We start from the raw sequence: 19906 nt of genomic DNA, 5'->3' as shown, positions 1-19906 counted from the left end.
GCTCAGAGGCAGGCCGAGCAACTGCACCGTTCCGAGGCAAGTCGAACAAGGCAACTCTGCACCGCTCCGAGGCAAGCCGAGCGACTGCACCGCTCCGAGGCAAGCCGAGCAACTGCGTCGCTCCGAGGCAAGCCGAGCAACTGCACCGCTCCGAGGCAAGCCGAGCGACTGCGCTGCTCCGAGGCAAGCCGAGCAGCTGCACCGCTCCGAGGCAAGTCGAATAAGGCAACTCTGCACCGCTCCGAGGCAAGCCGAGCAACTGCACCGCTCCGAGGCAAGCCGAACAAAGCAACTGCACCGCCCCGAGGCAAGCCGAGCAACTGCACCGTTCTGAGGCAATCCGAGCAACTGCGCCGCTGCGAGGCTGCACCGCTCCGAGGCAAGCCGAGCAACTGCCTGAAGGGCCGATCCAGTTACGTGTCGCCTGTACGCGCGTAGATACGCCCGCAAAGAGAACCGTCCTCTGTCGGAAGTTTTCCGGTGTTCGAAGCCCATACCGCGATTTGCGTGATTTCGTCAGCTGGATGGCGCCATGAGCAGCACGTGCAGAGGCTGGCCTGGATCCGGCAGGCTGGGGCACCGGTTCCCCATCACTGCCGGCCGGGTCTGGACAGGCTGGTGACCTGGGGGCTATTGCTATGCGCCGCGGCAGGGTGACGTTAAATTGGCCGAGGCAGCCTGGACGAGACAAGAACGGCGATGAGCCATCATGTCGTTACATTTGGAGGAAGGGGCTGTTCATGATCGTAAGCAAAGGGTTGAATAAGAATTGACCTATCATTGGCTCGTGGTGTGGATAATGATTGATACACGAAGGAAACGCAAAAATGATCGAAACTTGTAGGCATGGGCTGTAAATCAGAGCTTCTATGTAAGCAGCTAAGCCAAACTTATTGGGAACGCCCTGACTCCATGCCCCTGAAGGCAATTCCCATTTGAACGGGCGGGTTCAATCGATTCTGAAATGCTCCATCAGAAATAAATTGAATACACAGATGGCCACAAACTGGGTGTGAGGCGATGTGGTAACTGTTGTAGCATGTTCTCAGGCATGCTAAAATACCGTCCACCATCTTGGAAGATCAGATGCCAGGCATGCGCAGCTCCATAATGCTGCGAACACTTTGTTTGCTTGACTGCCGGAGCGAACACGTTACAATCGAGAACTGATTGAGACTTGATTGATTTGGTCTTAAAAGTGTGGTTCTGATGAGGTGATCTGTTGTCCCCGCTGCCGCCCCCTCATGCTATGTTTTCCATTAAATGGATCGTTCCACATTTGAAGACGCTGATACAAGCACGAGATGTGCTGAAATAAGCTCAGTCATAGCTATAAGCATACTTTAGGCGGTAAGGACTGCTCTAGGCAACGCAATTTTTTGATTTACCAAATACGCTCCACAATACTTCATCGTTTGATCATCGCACCTTGCACAGGATCCATTGAGAGCCAGTTGTCGGCACTTACATCTGGAAAACGGGTCCACGACCGTCAAATATGGACGTCTGAACAATTTATTTCTCTTGGCCTTGGTCGCTGCATGGCCAATGTAATTGCAGGATTTGAATGTCATTTTAATGGCGTCGTGGATGTTTGGATGACGTTGAAATGGTTTACCCGAAATATTCTGCACATTTTCGCGGGCGCGTAGCTCAGAAACCAAAGAGTATAGGTCTTACGAATGATTTGGCTGTGACCTACACCGAATGAATGGGATAGCTGTTTCAGTTTAAAACCCCAAGCAAGTGTGAAATACTCCCTTCACTACCCTCCGCCCGAGTTTGTCAGTTGCGGAACACCAGATAGATTCGAAAATGTACATCTTTAAATAAGCTTGCGCTGCCAACAATGAGTCTTTGGATGTCCATCCAAAGGCCATTCTCAAATGCATTCATTCCTCCATACATGTATGTAAGATGCTGTGGGTACGTATTTCTTGTGATTCTCTTTCACTCAGGTGGTAATTTTTGTGTATGAAGGGTGTGTGTATGGATTTGGTAATCAGAAGCTAATCTATGGAACGTTTGATCTCGATTTACCTGTCGTTTAAAGCGAGCACGCCACCTTTTTGTGTTTTTCTTTTGTTGTTAGATCAGACTCGTTCGATTTTATCAGAAGTGCTAGTGCTCTCGAAATCATTCTTAGTAGCTTAGAACTTTGATTCGAAGTAGCGACTCCTGTTGGATAAATCTTATTTGACTCCTAGCTCACTACTATGAAAGTTATACAGCTGATTCGCTTCGCTTTTCCAGCGTTGTGTTCTTTAATGCTTGTAACACACTTACTTTTCAAAATGTTTGCGTGATGAATACCGCGAAAGTTTAAAACACTCCGTCTAGACAAAAAGGCAGGAGAACATGAATCTATTATCTCATCAATTCAACGAAACGTTTCCGTATGGCTTTGATTTCTCCCATATGGCATTTACCGCAGTGACTTTGTTCGAGGCGCACTTTGGCCATGGGGACGGGAGTATGACGTAGTTCATAGTGACGCACTGGTTCAAACTTCAACCAATGCGCCTCCCGGTAACAGATCTTTGACCCCCGCTGGGCTAACTGAAAACGATATTTATTCGCACCACTAGAGGTGCCACGACGGTTGTCATGACAACTGGGGTGGCGATAACCGCAGGGAAGAAGCGGAGTGCTGTTGCAAAGCGTTGGCAACATAATTTGAACTAAAAAATAATTCAGATCGATACCCTTATTACGTCTTCATGACGCTGCTGTGGCACCACTCAGTGCAAAAATTAGACGTAACTGGTCCTGAGGTTTCACTGGACAATGTTTTTGAAATATGCCCAAAAGGTGGGACATTCCCTTTAACTGCATCAAGCTTTGAGATGACTGGCACGCCCAACCCCATACTACAGCCAGAATGTGCGCTGCAGTGACTGGATTTTGCTGACACCAACATCTTTTCCAGGCATCAGGGTGAAAAATATCCGTGAGTTGTACGCGAATTCATCTCGTTCTCAGAGTCACGATTTTCGAATGACACTGGCTTCAGCTTTATCTCAGCCGCCTGTTTCTGCGACAGCTAACCCACACTGCTCTGGCACTGACGAATGCGAGCAAGGCGAAGGAACCTATCACGCTCGAGCCAGGCGGGGTCTCAGACGGCTTTTCTCTAGCTACCGACTAGCAAGCTCTGTCCGCTCGGTTCTTAATGACTCCGGCTCGCCAAACTGCGACGTGTAGGATGCTGGTTAGCATACCAATGACGAAATAAGCAGTGGAATGTGGGAGCACTGAGCATCTATGGTCGAATTATTTTCCGAGACAAGGAACCGCCAGAAGCCTCTGCTGCCCTCTCCCGTGCGTGTTTCGCCGCGGTGGTATCCAGAAATGCACTGAAACCGATAGAGCTTGTAGTTGTGATGCCCGCCCAACGTTGTGATGCCCGCCCCAAGCCCAAATTGGCATCGGGCCAGCCATTGCATTAAGTATATCGCTATGCGCCTATTAACAGTTGCTTTTGTTAAAAATGTGATGACTAAAAATGTGAGCAAGGCGATTTGATACTGCCCGAAAGGCATTGAGCTCATGCTTTGTTCGGTGCGTGTAGAAAGATCCTATGCTGACGATCATCAACTTTCAATTTGCAAGGACGTCCTGCTTAGAAATATATCATCAGGTAAACGTTGGCTTTCTGGACAAAGCTCGATGCTACGATCTGTGTCTTTTTCATGCTGGTGAACATGAGCACGGTCACCCTAGATGTGGCTTACTGCATTGACATTGGTCGGTGTAAAATGACACAACGTTCATGTTGGCGCTCATGCCCAAGAGTGCTGGCACATTCTTTAGCATGAACACAGCTTGAAGCGACGAGTTATGCTAATGCTATCCAGTGCCGGCTTGATGGCGTTGCTTAACCAGCACCTTCTGGCATAATGAATTCGATCATCGCTCGAGTAAGAGCTTGCAAGCCATAATGCAAGGTACTTACCGCGAACCCATCGCATGCTGACAGTTATTGGCAGACAAGGGCTATAATCCGATAACGGTTCGAAAACTTAAAGGGAGTATTACTCATTTGTATGGTGTTTTGAACTGAAAGGGCCATGTTGAAGATTATTCGGTGCAGCCCACAGTAATGTCATTCGTATACAGAGTGCCTCACATTTGTACGGGGTTTTGAGCTGAAAAACCCATCTTGGAGATTATTCAGTGCAGTTCGCAGTCACGCCATTCTTATGGCGCTCAACACTCGCACTGGGTTTTAAACTAAAATAGTAGTAAAAAGTAGTAGAAGTAGTAATAAAATGAAAGTAAAATTTTAAACTAAAGCGAATTAAACTTGAAGACCATTCGCTGCAATTCATAATCCTTTCCTTTGAGACTTGAACCCCTGTAGTTTCTGAGACACACGTTCGTGAAGACGTACAGATTATTTCATGCAGACTAATTCAAAGTTACCCAGGCATCCATGACACTATAAAAACGCCACTCAAATGCAGCCATTCCAATACCTATGCGGTGATTAAGACCAAGAAAGTTATAATTGCAGAGTCGTTCATATCTGACGTTCGTGAGTACAATTGCCATGCATAACGGCCGTGTGTTGGTTCTCAACCAATGTTGTGCAAGTTACGATGACGGAATCAAATAATGACGTAATGAAGGGCATCTTTACTAAATAGAAAAGTTGGGTTTCCTTAGAGCAGTCTTTTCCTGTTAAAAATATGCCAATAGTTAGCAGTGAAGGTTGTGTCATCATATCTTCTGCTGGCTTCAGTATCTTCAAATTTAAAACATTCCTTTAAACGCAAAACCTTCTTGTTTTTTAGCTGAACGCCCGCGTAGATGTGAAGCCGATTTCGTGGAGACTATTTCAAGGTAACCCATGCATCCAAAACGCTAAAATAAGGTCATTGGAATGTGCCATTTCACTGGCCATGCGGCGTTCGAGGCCAGGAAAACTATTTGTGTCGAGTCGTTTATACCTGGTGTGTGTGAGCACCATTTCCAGATATAACCGTCAATTGGTTCTCAATAAATGTTGCGTGAACTATGCAAGATTCTAACCCTAATTACATTGTATGTCACATAATACAATGTGTTCAACGTTCTTCCAAGTTATTACGGAAATAAGACTTGTAATCAAACGACATAAGGATCACGTTACAAATGAGTTTGTGAATGCAAGTAAGCACGGTAAACTCACGAACAGATGTGCAAGAGCATTGCGAGTAAGGGTCAGAACATGAGAACCTAATGATATTTGGTTCAGCACACATTTAGCACTACCGCTGGCCACCTCTCGGAAAACAAAATATTTACAAGGCAGTGTTGTCATGCAAATGTTGCACGACGCAATCAAGCAATGATGTAGTGAATAGCATATCAACTACAAAGATAAATTGCGTTGTCTAGAGCAGTCTTTTCCACTTAAACACTCGCTCGGGTGGGAGAGGGGGCAAATTACCCCCCTAAAGGTATTCCAGAATGGTTTCCTAACGGCGCGGCGTAACCGCGCCAAATTTTGCATAGCTGTAGACAATAAATACCGGGTTGTTAATCATAACACATTTAGATGTACCTTATACGATCGCTGATCTATGGCAGGTCAAAGGCAGGCCATGGTTTCAGCGAAGGCAACTTCAAGGAAATCGTCCAATCTGATACAAGAACGGAGTGTTTGACGAATCAATACATCTCTGAGATGCTTTCTTAGGCACCAAAAATATTGAATGAACAAATTACGTTGACCTAACGTCAGGCATGAAGGTCAGACCAAGGTCAGAACCAACCTGATTTATTACTCTAGGGCTTGCTGTATGTGATAGTTTGTGGTGCCCATTTCGAATTTATTGACCGCAGGAACCGCATTGTATATCTTCCATGGACTTCTCAGAGGTCAGAACAGGTCATTGACCTAAGATGACCCGGGTCCACATTTTGTTTTAGGAACATAGTGCCTAGCGTAATCTTTGTCGCTTATTCAAATGCAAAACTCGGAGCATTCTTGTATGATTTTGGTCACCATGGCCTTCAAAAGGTCACGCAAGGTCACTGACCTCAAATGGGATCACGAACTTTTGCATATAAACAGTTGCCTAGGTAGAGACCAACCTGGAATTTGACCTTGTTTGACCTTATTTGACCTAATGTCATACCTAAGAACCTCAAACTTTGACCTAAGTAAGTTCACGTGCACGTCAAGACACCCTGTAAGCTTGGTGTCTCTAACTCCCTTAGTTCCCGAGATCTCAGGGAGTCAAACTGACACCCACCCGAGCGAAGGGCATCTGGCCAGCCACCCGGGCGCGTGTTAATACGCGCCCGGGTGGCCGAATGAGTGCCCCTTGCCCGGGTGCGGGGAGCCTCATTTGACCCGCTGAGATCTCAAAAACTAAGGTATCTAGAAACACTTAATTCGCGGAGAAAATTGGCCCGCACGTGAACTCACTCGCGTCAAAATTTGAGGTTGGTAGATCATAACCTTGTTGTCAAATAAGGTTAAGCGAGGTCAAATTTGGGACTGCTCTCTAAAGTGCCCTTAGAACCCCATTTGCAACTACCGTGAAGCTAGCAAAAGGTCAGTGAGATCAGTGACCTAGTTTGACCTTGATTTGCTCAATGTGACCAAATACTTAGGAGATTGCTTCTATTTTGCCATTCGAATAAGTGTTAGGGATTGCGCTAGTAGGTACGCTCTTAAAAACTGTTGCTCTGGGTCATTTTAGGACAATGGCCTACCTTGATCTTCAAAAAAAAAAACATTGAACACGTTTGCTGTGATCCCTGTCATTAATAAATTGGAAATGAACAGCGGAAAGTGCCCGATAAAACCAAGCTTTCAAGTGAAAAATAGGCTAGTTTTGACCTCGCTCTGACAGTCGTATCTGGCCCTAGGCCAGTGGCATTGGATGTACTTCTGATTTCAATTGATTTATTGCGTAGGGAACTCTCTCAGATGTGTATGGTTTCGCCAAACACACTATTGTTGCATCACATTGAACGATTCGTCAGAAATACCCTTCGCTGACAGCTGTGGCCTGACTTTGACCTGCCACAGGTCACTGACTTTACAAGGCACACTCATTTTTTACATAAAATTCCCTTCTCAGTTTTCTAGAGCTACGCAAAGTTTGGCGTCGCTACGCTGCGCCCTTCGGAAATCATTGGGAATTACTTCAGGGGAGGGGTCAATTTGACCCCCCGCCCGAGCGCGTGTCAAAGATACCATTAGTTAAAAGTCAGTTCATTTCATCATATTTGAAGCTTGGTTCAATATCTTCAAATGGGGAACATTCAGTTCAAGCAAACGTCATAGAAAGAACCCAGTCTTTATCGAAGGGCAAGTTTGGGATTCATGCCAACATCAAACATAAACTGGCATGCAAATTAGGATATTGGTTGTGGTAGGAACCGACCGAACTTTTGTACATTTGGCTATCTAAGTTCTTTTCGACCACCTGCGAAAAAAAAATCAGATGTGTTTTTTGTATGCTGAGGAAGTGCAGCCACAGGAATAATGTTTCCTTGAACTTGTTGCATCTTCAGTACAACATCTTTTTGTGTTCAAAGCCGTGAAAAATATGCTGCAGTCACGCGTCATGCTAAAGACAGTTATGTGTGCTAGTCGTCTTTTCATCACATCTGACGTTTGATACAGGCGCTGATCTGTATTGCAACCATATTTGCTGAAGCCAGCACGATCAAAGGCCAAATTTTCCTTATTGGAGTCATTCAACACAACCGTTCACCACCGCGCACACAAACTGGCGGCGTAAAACACGTCTTGCTGCGTCAAAAAACGTCAACACAAACTGCGCCGTCGGTCTGCGAAGCACAGGTAGACAGGAAACGACTCTGGTCAGATATCACGAACACACCGGGGCGTTCAGCCCCAGCCTGTAGCTTAAAATTGCCTTTAGCCAGGACAAAGTCGATGTAGCAGCACGTTCCGTTCCGATATCGCAAGCTTGCTTAATAACGTCGGTGGATTTGCCGCATGTTGATTGGTTGATGCCCGATGGCGGATTGATCGCATCTAGATTCGCCCGTGTTGTGAGATGAAAAGTTTGCCGAACTTGAAGCGTGGTACTGGAAATAGTTGCCCTGGGCTGAATTGCCTGGGGAAGCTTTCGCTGGATACTTCTTGTGCGAGAAGCTGAAGTTGGGGATTGCTGCCGGGAATTTTTACAGCGAAAATGTTTAAATGCCTATAGGAAATTTGAAGGGATCGTGAGTAACGAAAAGACGTCCTAGTTGAAAGCGTGAAACGTTACGCACGCTGCCCCGATTAATCTGGTAGAGCATTCTACCGGGTGCTTGTCAAGTGCTGTGATAGCTCCTAGTTGTCACTTAAACGTAAGCCCGATGGGGCGACTCTGCGGTGTCCCTCTTTCAGTATCGCAACGCTCATGGCGCGAGGGCCGAGTGAATACAATATCGTATTCACTCATGAATACAATATTGTAACATCGTATTCATCCCTACCCTTTCTTGTTTAGGAAGTCGATAAGTGTAATCACAATAATATGCTTCTTTCTGGAAAAATGACATTCAAAAATTAGAAAAATTGGAGATAAAAAATTTTCAGCCAGTTGCTTTGATAGACCACATGATCATGATTTGATCATGATTTGATAGAGAATACTTACATGATCATGATTTGATAGAGAATACTTACATGATCATACATTATTATGATTTGATAGATACTACTTGACTTGATCAAGACTACTTGACCAAGTTAAGGGCTCCTGTAACTTGATCGGCACAATTATCATCCTCAGCAGATATTGCCCAAATAAAATTTTTTGTTGTGATCTCATTTGTCACCTTTTCCTTTATTTTATGGCATTGCAGCGAAACATATTAAGAGGACCAAGGGCGGGGAGAGCAAACCAGGGCAGGGAACTAATGAACTAATACAGATCGTCACCCCTGACTGTAAATGATGAAGTATTCATCAATTCCGTAAACTGATATCGCCGGACATGGCCAGCCACACGGAAAGCCAGCTTGCAGGTAATGCTAGTTGTAAGTCTGCGCGGGCGCTACGCTAGCAAGCTTACGCCGGCTAAATGTCATAAGAGGGAGACTTTCCCGCGCATTGATCAAACTCCTCGGCGCGACTTCGGGAAGGTGTGACTCCATGAGCTCAGATTATGTGATCATCTTCATAGCGCTAATTGATGGCTCCTTTGCCTGTGGTTATCGGGCCCGTTCAGTGGTGCAGGTAGGGGGGCGCAGTGGTCACGCCCCTCCCCCTAGGTTCCAAGTGCCCCGAAGGGCCCCTCAGAAGTGATGATTAAGACAACAATTTGAGTGCTCAGTTGGACGGCCCAAAGGACTGGGAAGGCCGGCTTGAAGTCGTCGCCCCGGACCTGCGGGCCGGAGCCCCCAATATGGCTGACAATGGAGAATACCCCAATGATAGCCAGAGGGCCCGTTGCGCCGATCGGGGCCCTCTGGGTCAATAAGGGCTTATATGTCGGCTGCACACCGCCAGTACCGCACAGTTGGCCCTGTATCGGCGTGAGCCCGACGGTCCTTCCCAAATAGGGGTAAAGCCGGGGCCAGCGATTTACATTGGTCGAAGTCCCAGTGTCTGTTAGGCCCTGTATTAGCAAGAGGCCTTAGACTCGGCTAGAGGCAGTGTTCGAGGAAGCCAGAAGGGAGCATGGAGAACTCACCGGGACCGACGATCAAGGACTCGATTGGAGAGCTTTAGAGGATGAAGGGCTGGCCGTAGTTTTATTCAGTAGCCCCGACCTGTTGGGACGGGCTCTCAAATAACAGGCCGAGGACCCGTTGTACTGATTGGAGACTCCCTGAGTCGATAAGCGCCGATTCGTCGGTCAGGCACCTCCAGCACAGCATGGTCGGCTCCATGTCGGTATGGCCCTGAGGACCCACTTCCTAGGCAGCGACAAAGCTGGGGCCAGCGATTTACACTGGTCGATGTCCTTGTATCTGCTAGGGGCCCGCAGTGCCTAACGGGAGTCCTGTGTTGACTATGGGGCCTGAGTCCACTAAAAGACGGTGTTTGATGAGGCCCGAATAGGGGCCCGGGGCCCTCTGGAACCGACGATCAACGGCCCACCGGAAAGTCATAAGAGCCAGAGGGCTGGCTGTAAGTCAAATAAAGAATATCGGCCCGTTGTAGGGCCGTAGGGCTGTTACCTGAAATATTGGTCAGTGGGCCTCTTGCACAGATGAAGACCCCTTGAAACAATGCGGTCGTCGGAACCTTCTGACCACCGCAAGGTTGAAACCTTCTAAACCTTATGACCACCGCAAGGTCGGAACCTTCTGAACCCTCTGATCAGCGCAAGGTCTTCTGACAAGGCCTTGCGGTGGTCGAAATCTTCTGATGATAAAAGGAAACATGGTAGATTGTGACGAGTACTTATATTAAGACCATGCAAAGGCCCTATGTTATTCAGGGCCCCAGTAACGAAAGGTAGGCGATCCAACCCTTTTTCAGACATGGGCCCGTTAAGCCGCACTCGAGGCTATAAGCCAATTTTTGGACCGCATGCAGCGATAAGGAATCTTGCTGCGTCAATGAGGATTCCTAGGTCTGTCTCGGGCCAGCTGAGCGGGTCAGGCCTTTAACTTTCTTCCTGACATCTCAAAATATGTAACTTATACCTATGGATTGCAAAGGAAAACTGCACAAAATGGCAATTGCATCCCAATGCATGCAGTGCATATTTCCTTGCTGTCGGTCATAGAAGACATGGCTGCTAAATACCTAATAAATATGCCGGCGTTGGCCCGACCGATGCTCGTCAATGCAGCTGATGTCCAGGCAACACGCACAACGGGCAGACATAGTCTCGCTATCAACGCGAAGTGTCGGGAAAGAGCGAGAGAGAGCAAATTAAAGAGCGAGAGCGATGGAGAGAGAGAGAGAGAGAGAGAGAGAGAGAGAGAGAGAGAGAGAGAAAAAAAAAAAGAGAGGAAGAAAGAGAGAGAGAGGGAGGGGAGAGAAAAGGAAGAGAGAGAGAAAGAGGGTAATTAACTCCATATGGAAAAGGCCCTATTACCCATCTTATATGAAACCGAGACAGACAAATCAAAGAGGGTGGCGAAGTGGAAATAACACCAGTTTCGTAAGTTATTGAATGCATCGTTGCCATAGTGGCATGTTTGACATGTTGTCAGGACATCACACATTAAGACGCATTTTTACCTCCATTCTCCTGTTTTTTCTCCGACGAATTAGGCTATTAATTTGCTGTTTTAGCTATATTACAGAAATTTTCCTTAACTTCCGTAACCCGCGTTTTGTGTGCGTGACTGACATGACATTGGGACTTTTCACTGTCAACATATCTGACATACCAACAACGAGTAACCCAAAGATGAGACAGAAATGATAGCCTTACTCCTAGCAGAAAAACTAGGAGAATAGATATATAGATGGGTTGACATTTCGGCAACATGTCTTTATTGAAACAATAGCAAAAGTGAATTCAAAATCACCAACGGTGGGCAATTCTGAATTCACTTCTGCTATTGTTTCGATAAAGGCATGTTGCCGCAATATTGACCCATCCATATCTCCATTTTCCGGGCTTTTCCCTAAGTAATAAGGCCATTACTTCTATGCTATCTATGTGAATAACGTTCCTCGCAAATGTGCTGAACAACTTGTGTACAATGAGCATCTCACTGGAATGGGATGCATACATGAACAGGTTTTTGTCAGACAAAAACATGTAGCAATGAAGAACCGTTCATCTGCATGAGCAATGATGTTTTTGATGCAGTACCCAACGCCATTATGTCTGAAGCAGTAACTGCCCCCACCAGACAGAGAGTAAGGATATTCTTTACAATTCGGGACAGTCTTGTACCGAATTCCTGAAAAGTTCCCAACCACCCTACGGCAATAATATCTTTTTCACCTGCTCTTGGGGTTTTCTTACATTTTTTTGCAATAGAAAGTTTTAAAGCTTTGTGTCATGTACTATTTGCACCGAAGGTGAACTTCTGGACCTAGCAATCTGTTTTACCATCTGCGCAAAATTTCAGATGACCCTGAAATTGATCAGGCAATCATGCTTCTTTACACCAGCACTGCGGTGAAGTATGTTGTGAATGTTCAGCCTGACAGATTTAGTACTAATTATGTGTGAAAAGCGTTTTAAAAAGTCTGGAGGAATTCTGAGTCGACATAAAAGATTATGATGCCACTGTGGGACAAAGTGAAAATGATGTGACAGGCCGGAGCAGATGTAAATTTTGTACGCACTTTGGTGAAGTCACACTTTCCAAAACCACAGGAACTTTATAAAAATCTCCAATCTGTGACCCTCCACCTGCGCAGCAAATCCAGAGAACAAAGCTTCCTTGAAAATTCAGATGGATTACCTGGCATCTATCTTACAAGTGCATTAGACACCTTGTTTTTTCAGAACAAGTTCTGCAAGAGGGTTACACAGCGGGTGCAGGAATCTGTATTGTGACACAATTAATTGGATGCATATAATTCAGAGTAAGTCAGGTGACAAAACTAGTTAGAAACTAAACAAGTGCGCTCGTTTCTACATTGTACTTATGCTTTTCTTGAGCTGAAAATAAAATATCTGTTCCTAGCATGCTTATTGTGTCTTCACTCGTTATACACTGACGGTGAACTGCAGTGAAGGGCGATGATGAGCAGATCTCATAGCGGATTGAGATACGTCCGCGACTCCCTTTGTAAGTATTAAGTGCTAATAAGGAGGCACATAGAACTAGCGAAGTCTTATCAATCCCCCTCACATAGTTTAAATGTATTCCAGCAAAAACGCAACTCCAAACTTGATAATACCACCACCGCCCTAAATACAACACCTCGCGGTCAATATGTTAAGGTATCAGATTCGATACCGGACACTCCACTTCAGTTTTATCGGCTAATAGTCGGGATAATTGCACTATTCCTATCACAAAGGCCTACGAATTTGCATGGTTATGCTAGACCTGAAAGGAATACACCAGAATCAGTACGGAGTCAGTATCGTATACCAAAAAGGAGCTACTTTCCGCGCTAAAGCAGGTAAAAATAGCCAGAATTGGAGATGAAATAGAAAGAATGTTAGGATATTACAAAAGAACCACAAACTGGCACGTATGTGCGTTAGGTAGTCCAGTATGAACAATATACCTTAAATCTTCCACTTCTGCCGCTAGATTCCAATACATCAGTGAACCTTTTTCAACCCTGTTCCCGCTCCTCGCCAAGGCGCTGGATACGTTCGTGCACTCGTTCCTTTTCGCACAAGCTGTCTAATTGGCCCGTGTAAATTATCCTAATCCTCAGAACACTGTCGATCGTGGTTCACCTGCACGCACTGCCACCGAGTAATCCGGTGACAATCCGACGTAATTCTGCTTCAAAAGTCATGAAGTCATCGGTTGAGGGCAATGCAACAATGACATCAAACCCGCTGCCCGCTCTCTCTACGATATCTTCACGCCTTGTCGGGCGCCTCGTGCCTCGTGTTCGCCCGCCCCCAGCCGCCCCGTACAGCGCCCCAGCCTGGAATGGCGCGGCGGCCGACCCAGTTCGGTCGGCTCCTATTACCATAGCGTGATGGATGCCGGCTTCAGCCGCGGAGACGTCCCAGCACGCTGCCCCCCAGCCCCCTCCCCCGTGCGGCCTTCCCCGCCGCGCGGCGGGCGCTGACACCGGCCAGCCCTCATGAGCGATGGTCACAATAACGACGACGCTGTGGTATGGATCAGCACCGTCGTCGATGTCGATCCGGCACTGTCGTTCCGTTAAGCACCGGCCAGCACCAGTCAGCACTGTCCTTCTCAGTCCAACACCATTGGGGACCATGAAGTACCGCCACGCACCGCTCAGTACGGCACGTAACTATCCGGGACTGTGAGGCGTGCTGCCCTGCACCATTCGGCGCTTTCTGACACTGCTGACTCTCGCCCTGTCCGCCTTGCCTAGCACCGCTGTTCGGATTTGTTAAGCACCGTCTAAGACTTTGTACCGACCCGTCATGCACTTTTGGGGTGCTGTCCAGTGCTATTGGGGATTTCCAAGCACTGCCACGCGCTGTTTACCGCTCACCGCTGTTCGGATTTGTTAAGCACCGTCTAAGACTTTGTACCGACCCGTCATGCACTTATGGGGTGCTGTCCAGTGCTATTGGGGATTTCCAAGCACTGCCATGCGCTGTTTGGCCCAGTTCAATATTATCTGGCACGGCCACCACGCCTGCGACTTTGCTGTCGTTGCTGACACAATAGGAAAGTTTTTGCCGCTTGTAATGGTTGTCATACCCACCACGACTCGGCTGTTCATTGTGCTGGGGATGTTACAGTGGCATTTTTACGAGGTGGCAACACCAATCGGCTTTAGAATTGTTACAAATTGTGTGAAGAGATAAGCGACTAAAACAGACTATCCTGCGGGATTTGTTCTACTTAGCCAGCCACGAGGTTCTGTATGCTCAGCATCATGAAACCTCGTGTTCCGCGAGGATTATGCTACCACGATGCGGAGCTCCGTTATGGCGGATTGTTTGTGCTGCTGAGCATGGCGAGATGCCAACATCCGTCTTGTTTTAACACGCACCCGGGTGGCCGGCTAGATACCCTTTGCTCGGGTGTGGATCAGTTTGGCCCCCCTCCCCCTGAGATCTCGGGAACTAGGGAAGCTAGAGACACCAAATTTACAGGGTGTGTTGAGCTGTACGTGAAATCACTTAGGTCAAAGTTTGAGGTTCCTAGGTTGTGATATTCGGATCAAATAAGGTCAAACGAGGTGAAACTTCAGGCTGGTCTTCAAAGTGCCCACAGAACCTATGTTGCTGTTTCTGAGCAAAAGGTCACATACTCATTCAAGAACAGTGACCTGGTTTGACCTTTCGAAGATCATGGTGATCAAAATCATACAGGACTGCCAAGAGTTTTGCATTTTAAGAAGCGACAAAGATTAGGCTAGGCAGTATGTTTCTAACAAAAAGATGTTGCCCTGGGTCATTTTAGGTCGATGACCTATTCTGGCCCCTAAGAAATCAATGGAAGATGTATAATGCGGTTCCTGCAATCAATAAATTCGAAATGAGCGCTAGCACCTATCACATGCAGCAAGCCCTAGAGTAATAAAACAGGTTGGTTTTACCTTGGTCTGACCTTCATACCTGACCTTAGGTCAACGTTATCTGCTCATTCAATATTTGTGTTGCCTCAGAAAGCATCCCAGAGACGTATGGCTTCGTCGAACACCCCGTTGTTGCATCAGATTAAACGATTCCTTAGAAATTGACTTCACTGAAACCATGGCCTGACCTTGGCCTGCCATAGGTCAGCAATCTAATAAGGTACATCTAAATGCTGTATACCAAACGATCCGCTATTCAGTTGTCTACATGCACAATTTGGCGCGGCCACGCCGCGCCGTTCGGGAGCTATTCTGGAAAACCCTTGGGCGGCCAGTTTGACCCGCCCCCACCCGAGTGCGTATCAAACTTAATATTGGACGTTTCCAAGAAATACATCGAAATATCGATGACTGCATAAGATTTACATAGTTATTGCCAATTTACATCAGGCTGTCATGCTGCCATGTTAGAGTGTCCTGCGGTGCAGTATAATGTTTAGGGGGCGTCTGCAGCGCCATCTATTGCTTTATTTCTTAACTGAAGGGAGAGGTGATGGGACGAAAGTACGTTGTATGCATGTCGTTCTTCATCGCGCCGACAAGATCAAACACATTTTGTTTTAATGGTAGTCTTTTAACACAAACAAAACGCGATTTTAGCTCTGCATCAACCGGGGCATTTGCCAACGACTGGAATCCCCTTTGAACCGATGTAATCTCAACATCTGACCATTGGACCGGATCAGCTTAAACAGAAACCGATAGTCTGGTTAACAATAAGATAGTCTGGTCTAAGAAAACAATATATTTGCATATTCGAGCTTGAATTATTAGGTAGCAGACCAGAAAAGTGGCTCTCAAATCTTCAACCGCGTCTGACAACGCAGGCTGGGGGCCAGTCTGTCATGAATAGTGATCAGACCAGAAAAGTGGCTCTCAAATCTTCAACCGCGTCTGACAACGCGGGCTGGGGGCCAGTTCGTCATGAATAATGATAGCACGGCGTTGAACCCGACACCAAACAAAATTTGAAACTTCATACGTCAGAACAAAGACAAATCATAAGATTGAAGAAAACTTCACATTTTTGTCTTTAGAAGCACAGTCAGCCGTGGTCGTCTTTACTGGTGTGTTATATTTCCATGAACTATCCTGGCATCAAACAGTTGCATCACAATGTGTGGAATGAATTGAGAGTTGATGGAAATTAAATGAGGCTGCTCATGAGGACCGCAAATATTTCAGCAAATTGAAGGAGTCTTTGTGACTCCCCATAAGGCTGCGGGTGAAGTGTAAATGCACTTAAGTATTTCTTAAGTTCGATGAAGTAACGTTTTTAGCGTTTTTGTATGCCAGTCAGTACCAAGTGGGCGGCTCCAAAACGGAGTTGACTACGGCGCCTCCTAAGGAGTTCTATCCTTGCATCGCCGTAGGGTTAAGAAGCGCTAGGGTGGGAGTCGGTCTGGTCTCTCCCGAAACTTTTTCCAACATGATTTCCAGACGGCGCGGCGTAGCCATGCCAAACTTTCCACAGCTGTAGCAAATTAAATAACAGAGTTTTATGTAGCAAATTAGATATACCTTGCAATCTCTCTTGCTTGATTCTCTTGCTCTCTTGCTTGATCTACCAAGTCTACACAGCTCAGGACCACCCCGACAGAAAATCAGTGATTTTTTCATAAAAGTCGGCAACCAAACCTTAACGTATATGGCTCATGATGGCCGGTTATGCGAACGTGATATGTGCCTTGATGTGTGATATGTGCTAGCGTAGAATTCCTTACATGTGTAAGTGATGCCTGTGGCATCATGCACGATACTTGCTTAATGAAATCGCTTGCATGTATAATTGATGTGCGGTGTGTTATGCCTGTTTACTTCAGTTCGCTTGCATGTTTGAATGAAGTGTGATACGTGATGCCTGGTTACTTGTATTCGTTTGCATGCACACGTATTTTTCGCGCATTCTAATTCTTAGTTAGATAGGCACTACGTCGCAATAATGACTGGCAATCGATTCTCGTTTAATCCCCTGAATGTGAGTTAAAGTGAGTTAATATCACCATATCCGATGCTTGCTTTAATGTTCTCAAGCGTGGAACAATCCTTTAAGCACGCATCGCCGCTGTTTCGCCATATCACCGCATCACTGCATCCCCACCCCCTTCTCGCAGACACAAACACAAAGCGCGAACGTGTAAAAAAGGTGATATTATCTCAACGGAACTGTCTCAAGGAAAAAACAAACACTATACAAAACGGAGAAGAGCAGAATGGAAGCTGAAATAGATGTCCATAGACGTCCTTGCTGCTCGAGTAAAAGCACTACCCCACGAATTCGGTGATTTTTAATTGCAAAACCATAAAAACGTAAGTATTGGTCACTATGATCGACATCCCGGAGACGCCGTCGCGATGTCATCGCGGTGCCATTGAACTGATCCCACCCCCGTGGCCGAGGGGCGGGCTCGCGGACGCGCATGCCGTTGGCACCAGGTTGGAGTCCATGTAAGCTCATTGGCCCGACTAATGCGGACATGACGTCAGCAGGTAACTGGTCAGATAAGGTCAACCTTACCTGGTCGGCAGTGGCGTAGCACTGCATGGCGCGACGAAGATCCCTCCGCAGTCCTGTTTGGAGAGACGGCCGGAAGCAAAAATTTTGCCCGGCTGAAATTGCGTAATTGGGAGAGAGCTCAGAATGCAGGCAACGGGCTATGCTTAGCATGTACTGCTGAACCCAATACCATCCTATCAAAATGGTCGGATAGGTTAAAAAGTAAAAATGCGTGCGAAAAATGAATGAAAATTGGCCCGAGGGACAGAATCTCGTAAGACGTTTTGGAAGTAACCGTTTCGTTGTTTGCAACAGTTGAGAACCAGCAATAAGTAGCTGTTATAACGAATCCGGCGCACTGCTTCATTAGCAACGCAAATCATTTACTATTTGCGGTCGTTACCTGTGCTCCGCCGCCCTGATCGTACGTGGTGCAGGCGCTCCTGGCCGTACCACCTCCTGTTGCTTATCCTCGCGTGACTTGTGAAGGGGCAGAATGGGAGAAGCCAATGCACGCCAGGGGAGTGTGCACTCCTTTCGCGATCTGGTCCTAAAACAGTACTGAGGGAGTTCTGGAGTGCAGCTGTACGTGACATGCGTTGATACCGGGACGGTTTGGTTTGCTGTGGTGGGTCTCCTCGCCCATTCGGTGGTCATGGCCGTCCTCCGACCCGCGACTTCTCCGAGACTTGCTCCGGGTGCTCGTGACGTAGGTCGTGCGGAGCCTGGTGCAGCGTATTTCCGCGGGCTGGCGGCCTCTCCATTTTGATATAGGAGGACCACCACAAGTCACTCGTAAGGTGGCCCCGGGCCAGCCTCTGCCCGCGCCGCTGTCACGTCACGTAACCACGTGGTGGCCACGTCACGTGATCGGACCGGCCTGCCGCCGACCTCAGCGACTGCCCCTCCCCGCCGGGCCCGGCGCGGCAGGCGCGCGTTCAGCGCCTTCGACCGAGGTGGCGGAGGGCAGCGCTAGCGCGCAGGTCAAAAAACAAGAATTTTTATCAGCCATCGGAGCATTGGATGTCTCAAGCCTAAGATTCCTGAGCTGTCCATAGAGCTCAGAAAATTTCAGCGCGACCTCTTCTTTCTCAGCGAGATATAGCTGCGATCTGACACCCCTTCTGGTTGCGCATGGCGACCAGCTGCTGCGCGCTGACCAGGTGATCGGTCGCTGGGATGGCGGCGTGGCAGCGCTCGACCGGGACTTGCGTGTCGTGCTTGAAAGTTCCCTTAGCGCCCCAGCCCGGCAGCGGGCTCGAGACTGTAGACGCTCGTCTAACCCGATGGTAAGCGGCGACATTTTCGGACCGGCGTACCGTCCACTCAGGCGCGCTGCAGCGGATCCGAGGGCAGACTGTGATGATCTCGAGGCGCAGTTACAACGGTTACGAGCTGAACATCTCGGTATAAAGACTGTTCTGCGGTGGTCTTAACTTTGACCTCCTGAAACTCGATGGCGACAATTGTAGATCCGGGCTTTTATCGCACTTTTCCTTGCATCAGAGTACCGTCCGTAGCACCTTTTCCTCCGGTTCTTTAATTGACATATTTGCTGTCAATGATTGTGATCTAGTCACCCTCTGTGGTACCCGGTTTTGTACTTCAGGTCGCGTATGTTTTTACGTGCTTTTATACCTGTAACTCAGGTCTCTCACAAGGCTCTCACTGGCTGCTCTCGTGCGTTAGGTCACCTTGACTTAGCCTGTTTTCAGTACAGCCTCCTGAGTGCTGACTGCTCCATGGTTTTCTTATCCGCGACAGTGGCTGAGAAGTGGCGGTACTTTTCAGACACTGTAATCCGAGTTGTCGACGCGCATGCGCTGTTCTGCCCGAGTCGCCTCCACACGTACCCTGCCTCTGTGGTGACGGACGCTATTCGTGATCTGATGCGGCGCCGCCAGCCAGCCCTGGCGCACCACGATCACCGCCCTCACACCCGCAAGGAGCTCAGTCGCGCTGTGCGTTCAGTGCGCGCCGCAATACTCGGAAGACATCCAGCGTTCGAAAGCAGAGGGTGGTGCATCACCTGTCTGGCGATCCATTCGCACCGCTCTTGGCGGCCACGGGTCGGGCCATGTGACCCCGGACTCTACTCCCGATGTGATAAATGCCAGCTTTGTCAGCAGGGACCCTCGTTTGGCTGGCGAGGTGGCCAGTAGGGGAGCACCTTGCGACCTCCCGTGTCGCTTGCCTCATGTCGGTGCCTGAGCCCTGACCTTGTGGTCCCGCTCACTGACGGGTTGCTAGCCATAGTTGTTTTGCATGCA

The 19906-nt window shown here is 47.7% G+C and overlaps 1 pseudogene; it reads left to right on the top strand.

Annotated features, from left to right (window-relative positions):
• LOC119090077 (dipeptidase 1-like) overlaps nucleotides 1-19906 on the top strand; it is a 116067-nt pseudogene that overhangs the window by 1132 nt on the left and 95029 nt on the right.

This window comes from Pollicipes pollicipes, unplaced genomic scaffold (genome assembly GCF_011947565.3).
Source record: "Pollicipes pollicipes isolate AB1234 unplaced genomic scaffold, Ppol_2.1 Scaffold_3087;HRSCAF=3621_pilon_pilon_pilon, whole genome shotgun sequence".
NCBI classification, from domain to species: Eukaryota; Metazoa; Arthropoda; class Thecostraca; order Pollicipedomorpha; family Pollicipedidae; genus Pollicipes; species Pollicipes pollicipes.
Note: the sequence above shows the minus strand (reverse complement) of the source record. Positions and strands in the feature narration are given on the sequence as shown.